At 33.9% G+C, this 16,317-nt stretch overlaps 1 protein-coding gene across 2 annotated transcripts in view; it reads right to left on the reverse strand.

Annotated features, from left to right (window-relative positions):
• Nucleotides 1-16,317, reverse strand: part of PBX3 (PBX homeobox 3) — a 217,829-nt gene that overhangs the window by 136,285 nt on the left and 65,227 nt on the right. The gene's annotated exons all lie outside the window — the stretch shown is intronic.

A 16,317-nucleotide genomic window follows, 5' to 3' on the forward strand; every position in this document is an offset into this window, starting at 1 on the left:
ACTGCTTCTTGGTGAAATGCTAAGACAAGGGAGGACATGAGGAAAAGTGAGTTTTCACCTGTGAGTTACGATGCTAACGAGGAGTTCAGGCAGTGGGTAGGACAGCACTCTATTATGCAACACCATTCTGGCACTTTCCTAAGAATTTGAAAGCCACATATATTTTATGGTAGCACATGCTCTAATTCCTTCATCTTTAATAAAGAACCAAAGGCAAGACACCATTTGAACATTTTTCTCAACCTTTTAAGCTAGTGTTTTTCAAAAAATTTAAGACTCTTTACAGACACCCACAATCAGTGCAAATGTCTTAAGAGAATTAACCTGAGTTTAGACAAAGTTGATTTGTGTCTTTTGCCCCCAACCTAAACCTTTTGGCTTAAATAACTCTGCAAGCTGCCTTTGAGAGCTGTTACAAAAAATTTCTAGAAAGTTAAGTATAGTATAAATAGGAAAGGCACGGACTTTGGAGCCAGATACAGATACAGTTGAATCCAGAAACTTCACTTATTAGCCATGCAACCCTAGGTAAGTTATTTAATTTTGCTAATCGTCAGTTTTCTAATCTATAAAATTAAGATAATAAAATTTAAGGTGGTATCATGAGGATTCAGCAGGAAAATGTAATCTTTTTTCATTGCCAGCACATTCTTGGCATACTGTAGGAACTTAGTGCAGTAAATACTAATTTCTTCTCCCTATCTGCTCTTCTTCCTAATCATACCTCAATAATTTGCACCGAAGGATAAAGCTCAAAAGAAATCTTTCTTAAATCAAGTTGCATGCAACAGCATCACAGAGCAGTGTCATACAGTGGTTAAGATTACATAGACCCTGAAATGAGAATACAACAGTATACATATTTTTTAAAAAATCTCACCAAATTTCACCATCAGAACCAGAGAGAGCAATCAGGAAAAAGAATAAGCCAACCCATGGCATCATCCACAAAGTAGGTTTCAAGGAATCCCCCTAAATCCTAGAATACAGATAGGTGTGGTCAAAAAATATGCAATAGCAGCAAGTGGTGATGACAACAAGAAGTATAAAAGGGGCTGTATGTAATCTGGAACCCAGAACTTATCAACAAAAAAATCACCCCCCAGAGAGAAAAGGACCAATGTTATGTGAGATCCCAGACAAACAAAGCTGAAACCAACTACTAAGACTGGAAGGAGCCCATACAGGCTCCAAGTCATGGGAAAGAACCATCTTAAAAACTGAAGACTAATAAATGATGTAACAGTCTATCAATCTGACCTAAAAAACAGTGGGGAGATGCCTGTCTGGCTCAGCGGGTAGAGCATGTGACTCTTGAGCTCCAGGTAGTGAGTTCAAGCCCCCCGTCGGGTATAGAAATTACTTTAAAAAAATAAAATATTAGACACACACACACACACACACACACACACAGTGGTCTGTTTGTACATCCTGGGGAGATATAATGAGGGGACCTTCCCCCCAAAAAAGTGCAAGGAAGACTTTAACTTCACTCAATAACACTGTTATTTTGAAACCATTACAGACATTAACATAAGAGACAGAAAATAAGTAATTATATTACTTTGGCTAGGAATTCAATTTTTAGCATAAAGGAGACACAAGTGTAAGACCAAAGAAGTAAAAAAAAAAAAAAAATCCTATAATCTTAAATTTGAATTAGAATTATCAATATGAACTCACATCTTTTCCCTTTCTTTTTCCTGAAAGCAAACAATTCGATTTCAATATGTACCCATACTCTGGTATTTATATATCATTTCTCAATAAAAAGAACCATGACTCTTTGGAGAATGACAGATTCCAGGTCTAATGCAAAGAATATACAAGATGAACCTGGCATATTTTGTTGTGCCAGAAAGTAGACAGCTATAAAAGCTAATAATGGAGTCTTGTCAAAAGGACATACAAGCCATCTAGAAAGGGCTTCCACTGGATAAATGTGGGACAGTTTCAGCATCAAATAGTATAATGCCCACAGCAGCTACATTTGTGGTGAGCACAGCAAAATGGATAAACTTATTGAATCACTATGTTGTACACCTGAAACTAATGTTACTGTGTCAATACTTCAATTAAAAAAAAGTACAGTGCCTGCAACTAATTAAAGCACACTGAAATACTTAAAGCCAAGACTTCATAATAACTACTAAAAAATAAAAAGAAGGAAAAAAAAGAAGAAAGAATGTAAGAAATACATCAAAAAACTTACACATCACTGGAAGATACTAATGCACTACCTCATTACTCTGGAAATAGATTAATTACAGAGAAAAAAACTAAGCATTTTATACTGCCTTTCTGGTATGAATTCTGTTTCAGAATAACCAACTAGCCCTAGTGGAGCAAATAAAGCTCTTCTAAAGAATTCTGACTAAGAAATGAAGAAGGAATAAAATAATTGGAAATTACCATTCTCAACCCATAAGAAATTCAGTAATTCAAGTACTGATCATCCATGCATGCTAAAATGATTAGAAGCAAAGGTGAATAAGGAACTTTATAGTGAAAGGATCAGGCTGGCACTACTGGAATCCACTGATCAATCTTAGCATTACAAAAAGTAAGACAACCAAACTTTATGACTGATGTGATACAATATGAATTTAATCAGGCTTTTAGATCCAGCTTCCAGTCTAGAAGAAATTTGGGAAATAGAGTCATAAATTAAATAATGCCACAATGAAGTAATCAGCGAGCTCCAGAATGTGAGGCATTCTATAAGGATAACCATTCTGGTTTCTTCAATGGTATGTGGAAAAGCATGGTGGTGAGGGTGTCCATCTGGTCTAATTTATTTTTTTTAATATTTATTTATTTGAGAGAGAAAAAGAGAGAGAGTGCAAGCAGGGGAAAGGACAGAGAGAAAGGGAGAGAGAAAAATCTCTCTTTGACAGTGCAGAGCCCAACATGGAGCTCAAACCCATGAATTGCAAGATCATGACCTGAACTGAAATCAAGAGTCCAAAGCTTAATTGAGTGAGCCACCCTGGTGCCCCATCTGTTGTAATTTAAAAGATAGTTAATAGTCATAACAATAAAATATAGTAAATGGACTTTTTTGGATGCTGATCCAAACAATCCAACTGTAAAAAGACATATGTTAGACAATCAGGAAATCAGAATAGATATTAGAGGGTATTTAGAAAGTCTTGTTAATTGAAGATCTTCTTGTTAATTTTGTGAGGTGTGAGTGGCATTGTAGTTTATGTAAGGAAGAAAATACCTTCTTTAAAAGCAAATTTAAGTATTTAGGGATGAAATAACATGGTGCCTGGAACTTGCTATAAAATATTCTAGCAGGAAAAAAAGTTGTTGGAAGGAAATATGAAACAAGTATAGAATACTGATGGTGGTTAAGTGTGGTTGATGGTTATATTAGGGTTCACTGCACTCTCTACTTTCCTGTATGCTTGGAAATATTTATAATAAAAAGTAAAACATACAAAACAATGAATAAAAAAACAAAAATAAAACAACAACAAAAAACAGTATGAGTTCTAGAATCAGACTGCCAGGGGACTGAAACCTAGTTCTATCATTAATTAATTTCATGAATTTAGGCAAATCATTTAATAACTTCTTTAAACATGGCTCTCCTTCCATCAAATGGGGTGAATAGAACCCTATATATTAAGTATGAATAAGATAATCCATATAAAGTACACAGAATGTTTCTAGTACATTTTAAAAACTTCAGTAAATGTCAGCCATGGTTATCATTATGATTAGTATTATTATAGAGTGTATGATAGCAAAGTCTTCTGAATAGTTCTTTATGCAAAGGGCCAATGTTTATTTTTTGTCAAAATTCGCATTTATTTTTCAAGAGCACAGGTAAGGGATGGGTTAAATAGGTAATGGAGATTAAGGAACCTACTTGTGATAAGGACTGGGTGTTGTATCTTAAGTGGTGAATCACTAAAGTGTACACCTGAAATTAGTATTACACTCCATGTTAACTAACTGGAATTTAAATAAAAACTAAAATAACAATACAAAAGCACAAATATACGATATCAAACATCTATAAATATTCTCCTTTTCTATTATTCAGCTTTTTGAAAATTAATAAATACAAACATTATTATCGCCAATATAATGGCAAAAGTCAACTGTTTCAAATTTTATACTATTCTTCAGTGAAATGTAAGTGACTCAATGTTATCAATATTTTATCTATAATCCATGGTTCTATTTTTAAATGTAAGCTTTCTCAAAATGATACTCAGTAGAAGATATTTAGCTAATAGCAGATCTAAAAACATACAAAGCCCCGTTTTCTTCAACTCATTGACTAAAAACTAGAAATATTTTCCTTGTTTCTAAACAAATAAAATCAGTTTGGTGCTCGTAATACACATGCTTTACATAATACTAAAAATCCCTTTTGTAAATAAAAAATTACACTGAAGTCTACAGAGCGGAGGCAACTGATAAATTTTTCCTTTCACTTTTAATCAGGCTTCCCGTTGTAAGAGCTCAGCAGACAGTGACGCGAGACACTGCCTCCCAACTTCGGTTCACCTTTGCAGTTCCACAAGGGACACCATGTCAAGATTGTTCAGCTTTTTTGAGGAGTGCTGCGTGGGTAACTAATGTGTAAATGCAGATACGTATAGAAAGCAGTTTTGACAGTGATGTATTGCAACTGGTTCCAGATGTCGGTAAGGGATGCTTGGCCAGGCATTTGGGGCTCCACTGCCACAGAGCAGTGCCGGGACCAAGCGAATCTTCAAAAGACCGTGGCACTTTAATTCTACAGTTAGAATCTTCTTAAAACAATAACTTTGCTTCTGTTCTTTCAGGAAAATGCTAAAATATTTGTACGTTGTTGCTCGTTTTTAAATTTAAGGAAAGGGAGATTGAGATATTGAGTATCCTGACAGTTTGGCTGAAAGGAAAACTTCAAAGCAAATTGCCGAGATACTCTAAATTAAGCACATATTCATGTCATATAACGAGAATGTAAACTAAATTGCACCAAAACTTGAGCTTGTACAGAAGTTTAACCCCTGATTAGCAAAGTAAACATTGAGATTACTCACCTAATGATATTAGAATTCCTGAAAAATTATCAACATGAACATGCTACATATATCACAATAATTGGAAATCATATCAAGTTTATCTCTCTTTTTATCGTCTGTAAACTTGACAAGTGTATATTAGCTAAAGAAAATATCCTGCAGTTGCCATGACTTTAAGAACCAAATGATAGATTTTGTAATAATGCATTTCCAGAACAAAATCCTAGAAAAGTAGGACTGACCAGCAGTATGTGAATAAATGAAATTTCTGGTCCACTGGTTAATGATGTGCAATAAGATGCATATAAAAATTCTAAAACAGAAATACATTATTAAAAACATGCAATGAACAGCCTTTAACCTTTAAAATTGATAAAGTTGCACTTTCTTCATGAAAAATGTTGTAGCACACCTCCAACCTAAGCATTGGCCTAATGGGAATTTTTTCAAACAACCTGTCTGTCTCCCTCTTCTTTCAATACCAAACTCCCAGCTCCAATCAAAAACGCTCTCGGGGGATCACCTACAGCTACATTCTCTCCATGCGGTTTTGCTATAAGGCATTTTCTCATTGATCAAGGGAACTGCAAAAAGCATGCATTCTGTTTATCCTAGAACAAAGAAGGTGACTTAAGTATACTGAGTCTCAGTATCAAATCAAAGGTTTTGAAATACTTCTAATAGAAATAAGGGCAAACAAATCTGTTGGAATGATGATTAGAACTCTATGTTCCTTTTGATTTCCTAACAAATTGAATAAATTGGACATTCTAAATACATTACAAAACTTTTAATATAGGAGAGAATCTTGTGGTCAATAACTTTCTATTATAAATAAATTGTTTAACTATAGCCCGAAGCCGCTATGTTTAGTCTGATATGCTAATTGAAAGGTCAAGAGTAGTTTTAAAAACTGACCGATCTTATTTTTCCAGATGGATCATCAAATTTATTTCTAACCTTGCATTTAAATGATCAACCAGTAAAATTTTATTACAGGCTTAGAATACATTAAAAAATGGTGCCAGATAGCAGAAGAGCTGTAAAGTATTTATTCTCATCTCCCCTTTTATAGGGTTCTGTTATGACAAATCTTTATTGTGACATGCATATCAACACGCTGCAACTTAAAACAACCTTAATTTTGGTCCAATCCTAAATATGCTGGGTTTGATTCATAATAAATTATGTTCAACAAATAAAAATATAGTTGGAGCATTTCTACATAAACCATTAATTACTCTGAAATATGGAAAATTTGTCTAGGCTGTACAGTTATATATATCAGATCTAGCAGGTCAAAAACAAAAATTATTGCCTAGTAAAAATATGGATGCAAGTATATTTAACTAAATGACTTGTGTTTATCTTGTCAGTTTACTAATAACTTAAAATAAACCCTCTGGACAACAAATCAGAGCATCCAAAAAAAATAAAATACCAATTACTATATCCAAGAAAAGTTCAAAGTTACTGATATCTATATTCAACACATAAAGATACAGATGACTGAGGTCCTAAATAAATTTACTTTCTGATTCTGAAAGATAAGTGCATAATTCCAGAATAAAGGTGTAGATCAAATAGTTTTACTACTGGTGGCAATATAAACTGGTATAAACACTTTGCAGAGCAATTTAGCAACAGCAGGTAATACTGAATAATCTGTAACCCAACATTGCTATTTTCAGGTAGATAACACAGAGAAGTTCTTGCATGTGAACAAGAATATGTGTGCAAGCATATTTATAATAGCAAAGCTTTGGAAACGATTTAAGCATCCATCAACAACGAAATGTATATGAAGTTCATATGCACAATGGAATACTACAAAGCAGTTAAAATGAATGAAATCAATTCATAGGTCATCAAACTGCTTACACTCAGAAACAGTGAGAGAAAAAAACAAGATACAAAACAATATATACATTATATATATTCAATGTACACTGAATATACATATCTACCATATATAATATATATCAACGCTAAAATTATTATGTATTATTATGAACACATACATATAGTAGTATGTTTTTTAATGCAAATGAGAAGCATATATACCAACTGTAAGATAAGCACTGTTTTTGTGTAAGTAGGAAAGTTGGTGGGCTGAAAGTATGGGAAATCTTCAACCATACGTAACTGGGTTAAATATTTTTAAATAAACATTTAAAGCAGATATGCCAAAATGCTAACATTTATTAAGTTTAGCAGAAGGGAATATAGAGGGCTGTGTGGTTGAAATACTTCACAATTAAAAATTAAAATATAAAAATTGCATATATCCTACATAAACCTTTACTTCAGAATGTCTACCAATACCTCATTCAAATGCATTCATTTATACAGTGCATAATTTTGTTAGGTTAAAAATTATGCCCATAATTGAAGGACAGAGCAATCTATTCTTCCCAATAAGGTTCTCACACAATAAGTTGAACTGTCTAAATACTTAGCACTGATATTACCATTATTATGTTTTTGTAGCATTCATAATCATAGATATATTTTCAAAGGAAAGATTCCCCTAATCACCAATGACCCTACATTAATCAGTGAATACTCCAGACAAGCTAGAGTCACCAAGCACTTATGATATCTGAGTTTCAATCCTGTCTCAAATTTCACATAAAAACATTTTGAGAAAAGAGGAAGGTTATTCCTATCATTCATGAAAATAATCAAGATATGAGAATAATAAATAAATCACTGGGACTTCTAGTAAGGAAATGCTTTTTTTTTTCTTTCGTTCATTCAAATAAAGAATCCTACATATGAAAGATTTGAGCCAGTGAATTTTGAAGCAGATAAAAATCATTCCCAGAATTTGTTAAGACTGTGGTGAAAAAAGGAATGTATTAGGCTAGAATCTCTGCACTATATTCAGCTTTAGCAGTTTTCCCTCAGAATTAAATGTTTTAACTTTTGGAACTAGCTAAATATTAATGTCATTGCCTCCCTCATTCAAATATACTATGCTAGAACTGAACTAGTTGAAACTGCCATCCACAGTTAACATTTAGGAAGTTTGTCTCCCAATGCAAAATTAAATAGATATACAGGATATTCTAGCAAAGCTCCCAAATTAAGATTCTAAAATAAAGTAAGCTAACTAGATTAAATTTGGTGATAACACAATCATGGACTGATCCTCTAATGCTAAAACTGAGAGCAAAAAGGATAAAGAACAATGGATAGTTGAAAGCAGTACAGCATATCAGAAGTAAACAGTTATGTTTATTTGTAAAATGAGAACACTTAACTAAACTGGTGGTTTTCAAGGTGTGGTCCAGGTACCCCGACAGCCCCTCAGAGGTCTGGAAAGGTCAAAACTATTTTCATAACGTCACTCAGGTGTTGTTTCCCTTTATATTCTCATTTACCCGTGAGTATACAATGAAGTGTACAAAACGCTACATGAAGTGTATAAGTTCACGATGAACTGAACACAGAGCAGATAGGAGAACCCTGTTGTTGGAGTCAGACATTAAGAGATCTGCAAAAAATATTTTAAAAATAGCACTCATCTTACCAACTTTGTTCTTTTGGAAACTAGGAGTTGCTTTTTATTTTTAAAATGTTATTTAGGTCAAAATACAGTCCATTGTCATTATTTTACAATAAAGTAATACATTTTTAGAAATTTCTAATATGGTAAATGTGGACAGACATAACCCGCATAAACAAAAGAACTCCACAGTTCTCAATAATTCTGTGTAGAACGGAAAGGGGTCCTGAAAACATAAAGTCTGAAAAACAGTGACCTAAATCACAGAGTTGATATGAGGATTAAATGAACTAATGCATATATAAAGCATTTTTCACAAGGCATGGCAAGTAGTAAGTTTTCAACAAATGGTAGCGAGCACTGTCTGTCACATTACAACAGCTGGAGCTACAGAAAGAAATGTTAAGACCATGGATTCTTGGGGATTTAATTGTCTGCCTTTCCCTAGTAAGCACCAAGTATTAAAAAGTAAAAATAAAAATTTCCAGTCAGATTTAATTTATCATATACAGTCTAATTTAATTCTATTATAATAGGTCTATATATTATCTTTCTAGACCTTGTTAATTTCCTTATAAACAAGGCCTGGCTCACTAGACTTAAAATACCTTAGAGACTACCAGAGAGTTCTCTTTTCCTTTGAGCCACTAGGAGAATAGCAACAAGAAGCCTAAGTGTCTTGTGCCAAGCACAAATTAATAAGGATATTTCATTCTCATGAAATTTAAGGCATATCCTTCCTTGCAAATACAGGATCAATACAGGAACATGGGATAACAGAAATGGAGGGCCCTTGAGGAAGTTTCTGTTTAAGATCCCAGACTACAGGCGTATCTAGCACGTCTCCAAAACATCCAACAGATACAGAGACTCACAAACTGCGTAGTTATTACTAATGGCCCAGTAGCTCTTCCACAAAGCCAACCAAAACCTTTACTGCTTTCATTTTAAGGTCACTTCTTTATGTTTATCTTTTATTTAATAAAGATAAAATTAAATATAAATTACAAAGAAAAAATAATAGTAGCAATACTAAGTATACATTTTAAAGAAATAGTTACATACAGAAATAAAATACTTGGCATTGATCTTATAAAAACCCTTCAACCTTTTATAGCCTTCTTTTCTTTAATTAGAACACTATCCAAATCCATTAACATTAACCCACTGGAACTATATTTCATTCTCTTAACCATTCTTTTCTACTTTTCTTCCCATTCTTTTCTAATTCTAAACTCCAAAATAAAAATGTACTGGATCCTTTTTATTTTTAAGTACATTTATTTACTTTTAAGAGAGACAGAGATAGTGTGAGCAAGGAAGCGACAGAGAGAGGGGGAGAGAGAATCCCAAGCAGACTCTGCACTGTCAGCACAGAGCCCAATGTAGGGCTTGATCTCACGACCTGTGAATCATGACCTGAGCCGAAATCAAGGGTCAAACCCTTAACCAACTGAGCCACCCAGGCACCCCTCGATTCTTTTGAATTTTTCTTTTTTTTAAGAAAAATTTTTTTAATCTTTCTTTTTGAGAGACAGACAGAGTGTGAGCAGGAGAGAGGTAGACACAGAATTTGAAACAGACTCCAGGCTCGGAGATGTCAGCACAGAGCCTGACGCGGAACTTGAACCCACGAACTATGAGATCATGACCTGAGTCAAAGTCAGATGCTTAACCAACTGAGTCACCCAGGCACCCCTTGAATTTTTCTTAAAAAGATACAAACAAAGGTAGACGGATCCAAAGCAGCTAGCACAGAAGTTCTGAAGCACTAACCCACTATTTAGTCTTCTAAAACTATCTTAGAAACCATGTGACATATAAAATTGTCCCCAAACCTAACACAGAAAACATTCTTTAAGTACACAAAATCCATTTTCTGAGTAGCACAGACAAGTGAATAAAAGTAAACACAGAGAGTCATTACAACTTTTAAAATAATGTATATATTTTTGTATACTACAGTGACTGGGGTAAATTTGAAAATGTTAGTAATCAGCAGCAACAATAAGCATTTGCAGAGGGAACCAGGGAATGTTCACTTACCCCTTTCCCACAACTCTATTTCTGAGTTTCAAATATCACAGTGGCTTTAATATTGCTGTACTACGAACCTTCATATACAAGATCCATACTTGCTAAATGGGTTTGCACATAGGCACTGAGCCTTAGTGCATGGTAACAGTTACCAACAAAGAAAAATTAACATTTTTTTAGCTACTTAACAAAAAAAAAAACCCACAAATGTATACAAATTATACACCAATATACAAAGTATACCCAAATAATACAACTACTGATACAGATTGTAAAATACCCAAATTCAACTATTCATTAATGTGTATTTCATACGTATGAACTACTGAATTAAGGTTGAGATTGTCAGAACGCATTAGGTGGAGCGTTCTCTACAACACAGAGATGATACTCTATGTGAATGCATGCGAAAACATTAATGAAATATATGCATTTATTAGATTATACAGCCTTTTTTCTACGAGGTCAAATTACAATCCAAGTCAAAATCAAACACAGTTTCCTTCTATTTATCTATCTATTTATTTATTTATTCATTCATTCCTTCATTCATTCACTTATTTTTGAATGTTTATTTTCTTTATTTTGAGAGAGTGAGAGCAAGTGAGTAGAGGAGTGGCAGAGAGAAAGAGGGAGAGAGAGAGAATTCCAAGCAGGCTCTGCACTGTCAGCCACGTCTTGAGCCAAAATCAAAAGTCGGATTTAAAATTTTTTTTTTAAATGTTTATTCATTTTTGAGATAGAGAGGGAGCAGGAGAGAGCAACACAGAATCCAGAGCAGGCTACAGGCACTGAGCTGTCAGCACAGAGCATGATGCAGGGCTTGAACCCATGAACTGTGAGATCATGATCTGAGCTGAAATCACACACTCAACCAACTGAGCCACCCAGGCAACCCAAGAGTGAGATTTTTAACCAACTGAGCCACTTAGGTGCCCCAAAATCAAACCCAGTTTCTTTTTAAAAACTTTTCTGAACTGAAAACTTTTGTTTATAAAAATAATGTCACCTGTTAAATCTGAATATAAAGCATGCTCAGGAAAATATCAAGTTTCAACATGAAGAAATACATACTTTTTAGAGTTTCAAATGGGGTGCTATCATTTTTACTAAAGTATTATTATTTACAAAGAGAAACCACAATTAAGAAATGTTTTTAAACCCTAGAGAATAACCCCTCCCAAAAAAGAGAGTAACTCCTTTAAAATAATTTAAGTGATTAGTAAAGAATTTCACTAGATCTTCTGTACAATAAACCTAAAGGAAAAGCACTGTCAAGGCTATCTGTAAGAGCACTCCTTACCCCCACTACTAACCAGACAATAAGATAAAGTCCATTTCTCTAAAGCCACACAGTGTACAATGAGGTTTAAAATATTATAGTAAAGTTTTCTAACAAACAAACAATATATCAGGTTTACAAGCATGTTAGTTCTCTGCGACTGTTTACAACTCACCTTTAAATATTAAACTTTAATTTTACTTATTTGGGAAAAATTACATAATTCTTCATAGCACAATTTAAAAATAACTCCACTATTAATGCAGGCCCTTTATTTAATCACAGGCTAATTTACTCCTGACAGAAAGTAAATTCCACTATTTTCTGTGAGGCTTTATGAAATTGCCATCATTTTTAATTAATTCTTAATTAAAATATATTACACCACAGCTTCTACCCATCTCTCTTGATATTCTAACATAATCAATTCAAGACCATTTACATATCATTAATTAAAAGCCTTCCTTTCTCATCCTTAAAATCATAATGAGGCTCTATTTCTCATTAGCAGCCTTTAAGGGATAAAATAACAATAGAGTCAAGAATGAATGGTAATTCAAAAAATAATAATAATTTATGCCTTTAAAAACTATATAGTGGACAGTATGATTTTCAGGCTTTCTCAATTTGGAGGAATACCTGAATTCTTTCTCTTTGTTTTTCAACACCATGAGCAACAATTGGCTATAATTTGAAACTAATCTTAAAAAAAGATAAAACTTAATTAAATAAGAAATAGCATCTTTGAAACCGGGGAAAACTGAATGGATTTCTATACCTGGACAATGACAAGACTTACCATGAATGTTACAACAAGTTAGTTACTATAAAAGAGAGAAAAGAAGACAATTAACATTACCTTGTCTTCATTTCTATTTTTTAAAATTGTCCTCAATTTTCAGAAATATCACCTAAACCCTCTTTAGGAATCTCTGTTTTTTAAAGGATTCTTTCTTTTAACCAAAAGCCCATTGTCAACAACTCTTAAATCTTAAGATGTAATTTAAAAATATAATTGAAATTTCTGTCTCTATGTGTTTCTTACTAGTTTACTACTGTCAGAGAAAAGTATCTATGATTACGTGAAAAACCAAAAGAGAAGCTACTAGGAAGTTCTATAATTAAACTCCAGAGCTATGATATGTTTTACACATTCTTAAATGAGCTGTGATATATGCTGGTACTATAAAAAGTTATCATTTATTGGTAATGAAAGGTAAAAATTAACCACCTATTCAGTGATTTTACCTCTTTAGGAGGCTTTAAGCCAAATACAGCTTGAGAGAAGATTTATAGTAACTCATGACTTTTAACCCACTGTTTTCAATATTTTGGCTATAAGTTACAAAATTAATACTCAACTATGATACCTCAACTATGATTACTTTTATGATTAGTATAAAATAAAATTTCATTGCATTTCTTCTGCTTTGAGCAACTGCAATGGTATTGCCTTGTGTGATACAACCAGAAAAAAACCTGACTTAAATCTTAATTTGTTACATTTTTCAGAGTTTATTATTTATAATTATATTTCAAACCCAAACTATGAACACAAACAGGAATCAAGTGAGTATCTAAATGTGACCAAAAAAAAAAATACCATATAATAGAGGCAAAATAAAATCAGACTCATGTCTTGGAAATTTTATGCAGACTATTGTCACCAGCATTAACTATATCTAGGTGCTTCATATCAGGCAAATCAGATTTATATCACTGTCTTCTGTCAAATGCAGGTGCTCCACCACAACTTGTCAAGACAGCCTGTCTGAATCTGCACACGTCAGACAGAATCACAGCACTTGGTGTTTTGGTCTGTTGACAGCAATTTATTTTGATGTGTTGTCACAATATGGAATTCTTCAGTGCTCTGCACCACGGTGCCAATAAGTCCCACTCTACTTTTTCCTACTGCCAGATGCTACAGGTTTCGTCAGGGAGAGGACAAAGTTTTCCTCACTTTATTAAAGCTCTAAATTAAGAAGAGTGCTAAACAGAAGAAGCATTTCAAGACATTCCTTAATCCCAGCATCTAACATCCTGTTTAACACTAAAGCCAAATAATCTGGGTAAAGCAAAGCCAACCAGCCTGTTAGGAACAACCAGAGACTCAAAATCCTACACGTTAAAAATCAGAGCAGTACATGCAGAGACTAAACAATAGCTTGGGCTGTGTATCCAGCATGGTCAATTGTTCTTTCAGCTCCTTCAGGGGGCTCGTTTCAATCCCACAGTAAAAATTTCAGCTCAGTACAGGGCAAACATTTATTCTGTACCTATGTGTAAAGCCCTGGCACCAGGGGATACAACAGAATGAGATGATGAATGGGAAGAGATTCCTTTTAGGTTTTTAAAAATACATTTTTCAGAAATCTGTACAAATTCCACATTACTCCTCCAAGAATGTAAAATACAACTTACACAAGAAATACAAAAAACCCCAGCTAATTAAATGTAGCAGAGGATAATATTCACAGAAAAGTTGAGGGAAGTTTTAAACTTCGTAATCTTTTCCAATTTTATGTTTTAACTTTTCAAATTAAAAGCTTCTATCTGAAATCAATTTAAAAATAGATAGTACAGTCGCTTCTCAGCCTTTTGGCTAAGATCAAGTGTAGTAAAAATAGATAGTACAGGATTACACTAGGCACACATGCTTCCATTCATAGATAAAGATTTGTCAATATCTACATCTAACCCTTTTTTTTTATAAGCAGGGAAGATAATAGTATCTGCTCCTTCCTATTTCCACATATCTCAAACTCTTCTATTATAACTAGAATCAAAATTTTTTCATTAAAAAATAAAGATCATTTTCTTTAAAAACTCAAAAGCAAAACATTAGCTTTAGATTTGGAATTATATAATGGAAAATTCAAGATTAAAATAAGTTTTTTTCAAATTGATAACATTTTATTTATTTTTAATGTTTTATTCATTTTTGAGGGAAAGAGAGACAGAATACAAGTGGGGAAGGGGCAAAAAGAAAGGGAGACACAGAATCTGAAGCAGCCTCCAGGCTCTGAGCTTTCAGCAAAGAGCCCGACATGGTGCTTGACCTCACAAACCAGGAGATCATGACCAGAGCTGAAGTCAGACACTTGACCAACTGGGCCACCCAGGAGCCCTCTCAAATTGATAACATTTTAAACAAACAATTAATATATGCATTGGACCCAAATAATTCCTGGTTGAAAAACGGTGAACCACAAGCCTAAGCACAACTTAAAAATAATCAAGTATGGCTATATAGTAACAAATGCATAAGGCTCACTTTCAAACTTTAGAACTGTAAGAAGTATTTTATATTCATGAGCAGGAGCTCTGGTGCTGCTCAGCATCTACAGCTGGTACACACTATTGTCATAAGACCTTATCTCCACAGATCTCTATCATAATTTTTTTTCATCCAATAATCCTTGTATCTTCTCTGTGAGGTAAGTGGGCAATAGAGTCAATGGTATTTTTTAAACTTTGTATAACAAAATAAATAAATAAGACCAAAGACGTTAAGTGAGTCAGGATCAAGGCTGAACAAAGACTCTCAAACTTAAAATTATTCCATTAAATTAAATTCTATGAATTCTTGAGGGGCGCCTGGGTGGCTCAGTTGGTTAAGCATCTAACTTCGGCTCAGGTCATGATCTCATGGTTCCTGGGTTCGAGCCCCACATCGGGCTCCAGGCTGACTGCCAGCTAGGAGCCTGAAGCCTATTTCGGATTCTGTATCTCCCTCTCTCTCTGACCCTCCCCTGCTCATGCTGTCTCCCTCTCTCTCTCTCAAAAATAAATAAAACATTAAAAAAATTCTATGAATTCTTGAATTAGATAAGTCTAGTAGGGCTGCCTTTAGGCACAATTCTAGAAGGAACCATTCACACAGAATTTTATAATTGGTGCAACCTGGAGTTGTACAACAATAAACCTAACTCTACAGATAGCCTCAATGAAGTTACTGTGTGTGTGTGTGTGTGTGTGTGTGTGTGTGTGTGCATGTGTGTTCCATCCAGGAAAAAAAAAAGAGAGAGATCTATCTATGGTATGAACCCTAGTCTATTCTATCAGAAGACTACATTGTCACATCAATCACAAGTATCCTGTAACCCACCTCCACCTTCAAGATCTCTAGGAAATGAAGTTTTGAATAGTGCTGGCATGTAGGACACAAATACTCTTGAAGAAGATCTATTACAGGTTGATTTTTACCTAGTAAGTATGACAAGTAAACAATAAATGTGTATGATACCATATGTACTATATCCAGAATGCATGTCACACTACTTTAAAGAAACCAACCACACTGACACAACCAAACTACCCATATGTACCCTTTATCTACTGGCACTAATAATACCAGCCAACACAGAATAATTCTTCACTCTGGTTCCCTGACTGATTTTGGAAAGAATGGAAAGTCAAGTGGAAAATGTTGTTTAAAAACATAGCTTGTTTCT

Source organism: Hyaena hyaena, unplaced genomic scaffold (assembly GCF_003009895.1).
Source record: "Hyaena hyaena isolate Hyena2069 unplaced genomic scaffold, ASM300989v1 scaffold_151, whole genome shotgun sequence".
NCBI lineage: Eukaryota > Metazoa > Chordata > Mammalia > Carnivora > Hyaenidae > Hyaena > Hyaena hyaena.